Genomic DNA, 8,077 nt, shown 5'->3' on the forward strand with positions numbered 1-8,077 from the left:
TTTTTTTTTTTTTTTTTTTTTTTAATATTTATTTATTTATTTTTGGCTGTGTTGGGTCTTCGTTTCTGTGCGAGGGCTTTCTCTAGTTGCGGAAAGCGGGGGCCTCTCTTCATCGCGTTGCGCGGGCCTCTCACTATCGCGGCCTCTCTTGTTGTGGAGCACAGGCTCCAGGTGCGCAGGCTCAGTAGTTGTGGCTCACGAGCCTAGTTCCTCCGCAACATGTGGGATCTTCCCAGATCAGGGCTCAAACCCGTGTCCCCTGCATTGGCAGGCAGATTCTCAACCACTGCACCACCAGGGAAGCCCTCGTTCCCATTTTAAAGAAAGTGAAGCTGAGGCTCTGAGATGTTAAGAGACTTGTTCAAAGTCACATGACTAATCAGTGCCAGAGTTGAGGCCAGAAGAAAAGTTTGTGTCTGTGATCTGGGGCCTTGTTCACTGTCCAGGTGTCCACATGGACATCACATAGTATGGGAATCTAGTGGGGCAAGGAGCCTCCTCTGCATGGGACAGAGTTTCTAAATCTGACTCATTCTCCTCTTGGTGGTGTGCACGAGTGGGGCTGTGACAGCAGGTTCAGTAGGGAGGTACACGGCTGAGGGAGAAACACCTAGGCATCCTGGACCTCCCTCCCCTTGACGTTTATCCTTCCCTTCTCCTAGTCACCCCTGCAGTGCTAACAAGTCCCTAAAAGAGCCTTTAGTGTATTCATTGCTCTGAGGGTAGAAGCTATTACGACTCTCAGAACATCCTTAAAGGACGCCTCTGAAGGTGTCCCTTGAATTGGAATATTTTACAGCTGGAAGAAACCTCAGATGCCATTTAGGTGAGTCTGCATTTTACAGAGAAGGAAGATGAATTCCGGGACTATTAAGATATGAATGCAAGGCTCCTCGGGTCACATCACACCAGCTCTGGGCAGTGCACACTCTTTCCACAGACCACACTGCCGCCCTCAATGAGGCTGTGGCACGGCATGGTACCTTAACTCAAAATCTTGAAGCATTTCTCAATTAGTTATTTAAGTAAAATGAATTTATTCTAACTCCCCCTATTACAGCATTTAAGAGCTTAAACCACTTAATAAATAAGTGGCAGCTGGAGTCACCTCTTGATGGATAATCATGCTTTCTCATTTGAAGTTAAAGTGCTAGAAGACAAAGTGACTTTAAAACTGCTCAGGAGAGGCCCCAATTATCTGATAAGCAATTCCAAAGACCATACACATAAACGCAGAAACAGACCTCTTTATGAATGGTGTCTGACAAGGAAAGAGGTATTTGTGGCATAGGAGCTCTTGGAAATGTAATTATTTATCCTTTCACAATTAATGAAAGAAACTGAAAATGAAGCTTTCATTTCAAATCCTTTTTATCTGGATGAAACTTTAATTTTACATAATGAAATTGACTTCACAGTTCAGTGTGTTAAAATATGCACTTAAGCAGCATATCAAGGTTAAATGCCGACTGTTGTCGGCTCATTTAGAAATCATGCTGCCCAACGCCCAAAACAAGAGTGAACACCTGTCTGTCTGCTACTAGCCCCAGATCCAGGGACAGCACACAGCCTGCAGGGCTGGCTCCCCAAATGCAGGGGATGCAGTTGAGCTTTCTCGCATATGCCGACTCCCGTATAAAGTTAGTTGGATATTTAGAGTTTTCACTCCTCTTTGTTTTTCAGTGGAGCTGTTTTTTGTTTGTTTTTTTGTTTGTCAGAGCGCCATAGATGATTAACTTTCTCTCTTATAGAAGTCTGCCCTAAGACAACACTTGCATCATCAAAGTTGTTGCTTTCAGTTTGGTGAAACAATGTTAAAACTCCTTTATTCAGATTTTGCCATTTCACAATTTATGATAAATTTCAGCTTAGATCTCTTTCAAATTATATTTACACTCTTGGAAAAGGAGGACCTTATGAAATGCTGTGGGAGGTGTGGTATGGGAACATGAAAATGGGATCGAGGTGAATTCATTGGACATTTATCTTAAGAGACAGAGGTGGAGATGTTCATCTGTGGATCTCCCCGTTTTCCCTTTGAATAGCACCTTTGTGACAGTTAATTTATGGCTCTGGAGCATCCTATGGAGCACCTTTCACCCTAAGACTCTGTAAGTGGAGTAAAGGCAACAATTAGAGCTGCATTCCCTTCCCTTCTCTGATATAGGCTGTAACAGTGATTCTTGTTTTGACCATTGGGGTGGTTGCTGGGAAAGACTTATGGATCTAAGCAATATCTTATTGTACTGAACTCATTTGGTGGCTTTTCTAGATATACAGGGCAATTGTATTATTAGATTACAAAAGCCACATTAAGGAGAAATGATAATGAGACCTTTCAGGACAAACTTCTTCGAACTGGGGGCATATGCCACATTTGCAGGTTTATTCTTTCTATAATGGTCCTGCTACTTGTTATAAGATGTAGGTTGTTAGGATGATTGCCAGGCCATAAAACTGGAAGACTGTAAAAGATACTACAGTGTGTGTGGTGATATAACCTATATCATAACCTATTTCCTCTTCTGTGTCAAAGCTTGAGTTATGGTATTATCTGCTTCCATGATACCAGAAGGCATCACGTAGTTTATAAAATCTTCCAAAATTCCATGAGCTAGATTTGCCTCTTGTTTCACTGCATTGCCCTGGAACCCAAAGGAGGCCTTAACTATCAAAGGACATCACGTTAGTTTTATCAGTAAAAAAAAAAAATTGATAGTGAAAAACAATGTTTCAATAAGGGAAAATTTATATTAACGTAGCCATGCAAAGTACCTATATAAAACCAACTTCATAATTACAACTTATTCTTACAGATCCTCAGGGAAGTGAAATCTGAGAGAAGGTAACAATGATGTATTTAGTTTTGGTTACTGCATGCACTTCAAAGCCATTAAACTACTGGTTAGTGAAACTATGTTCATACACAAACATAAAAACAAACCACTGATTGGTTTTCCCTCAAACAACCTAAGTTTTTGCAAGTTTTAACAATGAACAAGTGTTTAAATAATAACAAACAATAACGGCTACTCTCTACAACAACTGTAAATCTACCGTTTCTCAGAAACATGCAGGTTTAATTACATTTTATACAAGGCTTAGAAAACCTTGCTCTGATTTTTACAAGACCCTATTGTTTACGGATCAGAACTGCCCGGGTAACAGAACTGTTGATACATTCTCAGAGTTCCAGGAAAAGGAATTTCAATTGTGAAATAAAAATGTGGTAGAATTGAAATGTTTCATCAATATGGCCTGGTGTTCTCTGCTGCTTTATTATATCTATCTGATTTGATACAGAAGAACTGCTACTGATTTTAGTCCTTTAGAACCAGATGGAAGAAACTCTAGAATACATCCAAATATGATACGTTCAAATGGAGAAGATGATGAACACAGAAAAAATTATTCACAGATAGTCCCTAAACCTTATATTGGCCTATTTTAATCTTCTTTCCCATTAATGCTTTTACAAGGTGTTTCCAATATATCATTGAGTAGAAAATGATGCTTTCTTTAATAAAGACCTAGACAGAAGGGATCAGACATCCACATTTAACTGAATCAACTGGTAGAAAAGACCCATCTTGGAAACTGTTGATTATTTTTCTATAATCCTGCCTGTTCCATCCTGAAGTATGAATTCAGGAGAATTCTCAGTTATATGTGTGATTGTGAGTTAGAATTCTCAGTGGCCAAGTGAAAACATTCCTGGCTTTGTTATTTTTTTCTTCTGAATTTTCTTCTTCTTTTATGTGGTCAAAGGATATCTGGAAAGTTAAAGGTTCTCAATATAACTTTGAATTGTACAGTGAATAAATAGAATTCTGGGTGGTGGTGAGAATCAAGCATTTGCAGAACAAAGTAGTTTTCTTTAATTCATTCTCTAGGGAAAGGTAATTTATTCTAATATTGAGCTATCTCTACTATTAAATTTGAAGTGAAGTTAACAGGACAGAGACCGGTCTGTGTACATCCAACAAGACACAAAGACAATAGCCAAGGGCACCAAATTAATGAGTGCATGTGAAAGCACTTTAAACCTGCAACATGCTTTATAAGTGTAATCAGCATCTAGAAAAGGCAACTCAGAGGGAGGTAGTCATGTTTTTAGGAAGTTCAGCACTATTCCCCTATGAAAGGATTATTTTTGTGTTTAAAATATTTTTGATAGACCCAAGTAAACTAATATGTATTCTGTCTATAAATCAGAGGAATAAAGGGCTTGCGGGTGACTGCTCCTCTCCCGGACTTCTCTATTCATCTCTTTATAGTTCACGGCTTATGAGCATAAATTGTGATGTTCTAAGTATAAAGCTTGCTACACTATCATTACATGTGACATTCACGTAGATACTAATGTATGCTTATATTTGAGGCATATTGAGGCAGTGCAGAGTTTTTCAAGTAAATACTACTTGAAATAAACTAAATTTCATAATTCAAAGATGGATTTAGTTCTTAATTAGGAATAAAAGCTAGAAGAAGGAGCCACTCAGTTGAAGGTGCTGATACAAGTCCAAAGTATTAAAGATAACATAAAGACAAAACAATTTAATGAACCTAAGGCTTTAACAAAACAGAGACAGTAAAATTCTATCCCAAGAAATTGGTTTAGAAATGTGGAAAGAAAATTAAAAGATTTATCTTGAATAATGACTTGCTAGCTCTTACTGGCACACTAGACTATTCATGTGTCATTCACTAGTCAATGTCCTATTTTCTATCCTAGTTTGTGTGTGTGTTACAGAAGGCATTTTCTTTTTGAAGAGAAATTTGAGGACTTTTGATTACCCAGATAACACATTTTAAAATTCAGCTAATTAGGTAAACACTGAAATATCTAACTGTAACTATTTGTGGTCAGTATCTCTACCTCTTTCTGAGAGGTTGAGTCTGAATTCAACTATATTGATGGTGAGCAGTTTAACAAAGACGCTTATAGATGATTCTCAAAGCCTCCCCAGGCATTTATTTCAAGCTGGAAAATAGCTGAATACGTGGCGAGAAAGCACTTGCTGTTTGGCCAAGTAGGGCCTCCCCACACCCACCCCCCAAAAAAGTTGTTGTTTCATAGCCATGGACTCAGAGAGCCTCAGAAAGGTAAACATAAAAATACACTATTTTAATTGTGTAAATGTCTTGAGTCTGGGAAAAGTCTGTGAACTAGACACCATTAAAAGATGCAGTATCTGCTAGTACCAAACTCCCAATCCATCTTCCCCCAACCCTCCTCCCCCTTGGCAAACAAGGTCCTACTGTATAGCACAGGGAACTATATTCAACATCCCGCAATAAACCATAACGGAAAAGAATATGAAAAAGAATGCAGATATATGTATAACTGAATCACTTTGCTGTACAGCAGAAATTAACACAACACTGTAAATCAACTATACTTCAACTTTTTAAAATGCAGCAAATTAGACCCAGAGGGGATGCACTGCTACCAGACGGGAAAGAATGCAGAGTGTCATTTTTTGTGTTTGAGGTGTCCAGGTAAGAGCTCCCCAAAGCAATCTTACCTTTGTTTTCTGCCTTCAGTTCCTCTGCCATCAAGCTGTCTTGTCGGTTACCAAGCACGAATGCCAGAAACGAGAGGATGAGGGCATCCAAAATCCCAATGATAGCCAGGATGTAAGCCCAGCGGACTGAACAAGCCCCAAGAGTGTACTTGTCTGTCTTTTCTCCACACATCCGTTTTACTTCATCTGAATCCCAGCCATCAGGGAAAATCATACAGCCAAGCACAAGGCAGGCAGCTTAGAAAGAGAGGAAAAAAAGAGAAAAGGAGTTACATAAATTCCATTTTAGCAAATGTAGCTACTATGTGTCAAATCATTGTCCAAATTCTTGATGTCAAAACCAGCAAATCTTACTGCTGTCCAACCCTGAGTGGTTTTTTCCTGGTTAACTTAATAGCAGCCCAGCACTCTGCAGTGAAAGGGGCTCTGGGAACTCTCTTTTGAGACTGAGCATTATAAGAGAGGTTAAGGTATGCTGATCAATAAGAAAATACTTTAAAAAAAATTGAATTTGAGTGCATTTGTGAGAAGGCTTCCACTGCAAATAGGCCACAGGCAATCCTAACACTGCAAAATGACAATTCAATGCTGGCTCTGAAGAGCTATAACAGCAGACAGATTGGGGATTAGGATAACGTGGAAAATACCAGAGCATATATTGACTTGGAGTCACAGTAAAAAATAGTTTCATATTGTGACTTCCAACATACACACTAAAAAGTTTCTTGAAACTACACTTACCACATGCAATGCACTCTGATATTTTCTAGTCTATTCTCCGTTCTATTTCAGTTTTTAAAAGGCCGAAAATCATGGTAATGCGGTGTGGCACCACAGAGCTCTTATGGAAATTCAGGAATTTAAGGAGAATACTTATGTTCTACTTCCCAAATATCACCATGTGAATCATATGAATACTTTTAAATAAGAATATGTTAATTTGAAGGCTTTTGTTGCTACTCTCTTTACATTTAATCCAATTATTTGAGGGTAAATGATGACAGTGTTAGGTTACATAGAGCATTCTGAATAGGTAGTTCACTCATTAATTCAACAGCTGCTTATCGAGTGTCTCCTATGGAGTACCAGACACAGTTCTTGGTGCCATCAAGGGATACAGTCATCAAGAAAAGAGACATGGTTTATGTTACCGTAGACTTTATGTTCTGTCAGGAAAGGAGGCAAAAAATGAGTAAGCATGCAAATAAAATAATTCTAAGTTGTAATAAGTAATAGGCAAGAAAGAAACAAAGGGCTCAGAGAATAGCGGGTGGGACCTTCTTTAGAGAAAGTGATCAGGTAAGGCCTCTTGAGGGGATGACATTTAAGCTAAGGCCAAAAACAGGCAAAGCACTAGACATGTGAAACAGATGGGAAAGATGTTTCAGGCAAGAGCATGTGCAAAGGCCCCAATGTGGGAAAGAGGCTTGCTGTATTTCAGAAGCTACCAGGAGATTAGTGATGGGGGTGGAGAAAGTGATGGTGTTGATGCTGTGAGGCAGGCAGGGGCTATGCATCCCAGCAGGTCATTGTTTCCAGGGCATGTAACTAAAGATGACTTTGATGGCACAACCCAGTTAGAGTTCTGTGACTATCGGAGGCAAACAATCCCTGAAGCTGGCAGGAGCAAGTCCCACATAATTCTTACCTCACTGCAACTTACTGAACAAGCCAGAAGTAGACTACTATTATCTTACTTTTTAACAGGAGGACAGCTCTACAAGACAGGTCTGGAGGAGACAGATACCAAGAGGGGTGACAGGAAGGAAGACTGCCTGGGAGAACTCTGATTTAGGATTCCTCGTTATTTTACAGGATGATAGTTCAAAACTTTGGGTCACACTTAAGTCCTCTCTTTTCTTTGCCCCACATCACAAATGTTGCCATGCTTCTCTTACCTACCTGTGCAGTATCTCCGCATAGGCACTCCTACTTTAAGCCGTCATTATCTCTCAAAAGGAACCCTAAGTTCCCTCTGCCTTCTGTTCATCCTCACTGTATTTCACATCACACATTACTGCTCACGCTCAAGATGTCTTGCTGGTTCCCACTGGTATTGAAGAACACTCAGACACTCAGCTAGATATTCAAGGATCCACGGTCCAACCCCTACTTAGTTTCCAGTCCTCTTCCCCTTTATACTCTCCACTTCATGTGGGTTGAAATACACATGATCCCCTGTCCATGCACCAAGTTTTTGGATCTCTGTTTTCTCTTTTGCCTGGAGAATTTGCCACTACTGTCCCTAAATACTCTACTCTTTTTTTTTTTGGCGGTACGCGGGCCTCTCACTGTTGTGGCCTCTCCCGTTGCGGAGCACAGGCTCCAGACGCGCAGGCTCAGCGGCCATGGCTCACGGGACCAGCCGCCCCGCGGCATGTGGGATCTTCCCGGACCGGGGCACGAACCCATGTCCCCTGCATCGGCAGGCGGACTCTCAACCACTGCGCCACCAGGGAAGCCCAATACTCTACTCTTAAATATCCTTTAACGTTCAGTCAAAAGCAACATTCTCCACAGAGTGAGCCATCTCAAATTCTCCTTGAACT

General features: G+C 40.3%; 1 long non-coding RNA gene across 1 annotated transcript in view; it reads right to left on the reverse strand.

The window, feature by feature from the left end:
* The window catches only part of LOC112407439 (uncharacterized), a 163,676-nt gene extending 157,910 nt beyond the window's left edge, over positions 1–5,766 (reverse strand). Inside the window, exon 1 of the long non-coding RNA XR_003004742.1 lies at positions 5,529–5,766. This is a non-coding gene — a long non-coding RNA (uncharacterized LOC112407439). The remainder of the gene's footprint in view (positions 1–5,528) is intronic.
* Between the last annotated feature and the right edge of the window lie 2,311 nt (positions 5,767–8,077).

Source organism: Neophocaena asiaeorientalis, unplaced genomic scaffold (assembly GCF_003031525.2).
Source record: "Neophocaena asiaeorientalis asiaeorientalis breed wild unplaced genomic scaffold, Neophocaena_asiaeorientalis_V1.1 scaffold472, whole genome shotgun sequence".
In the NCBI taxonomy this organism is placed as follows: Eukaryota; Metazoa; Chordata; class Mammalia; order Artiodactyla; family Phocoenidae; genus Neophocaena; species Neophocaena asiaeorientalis.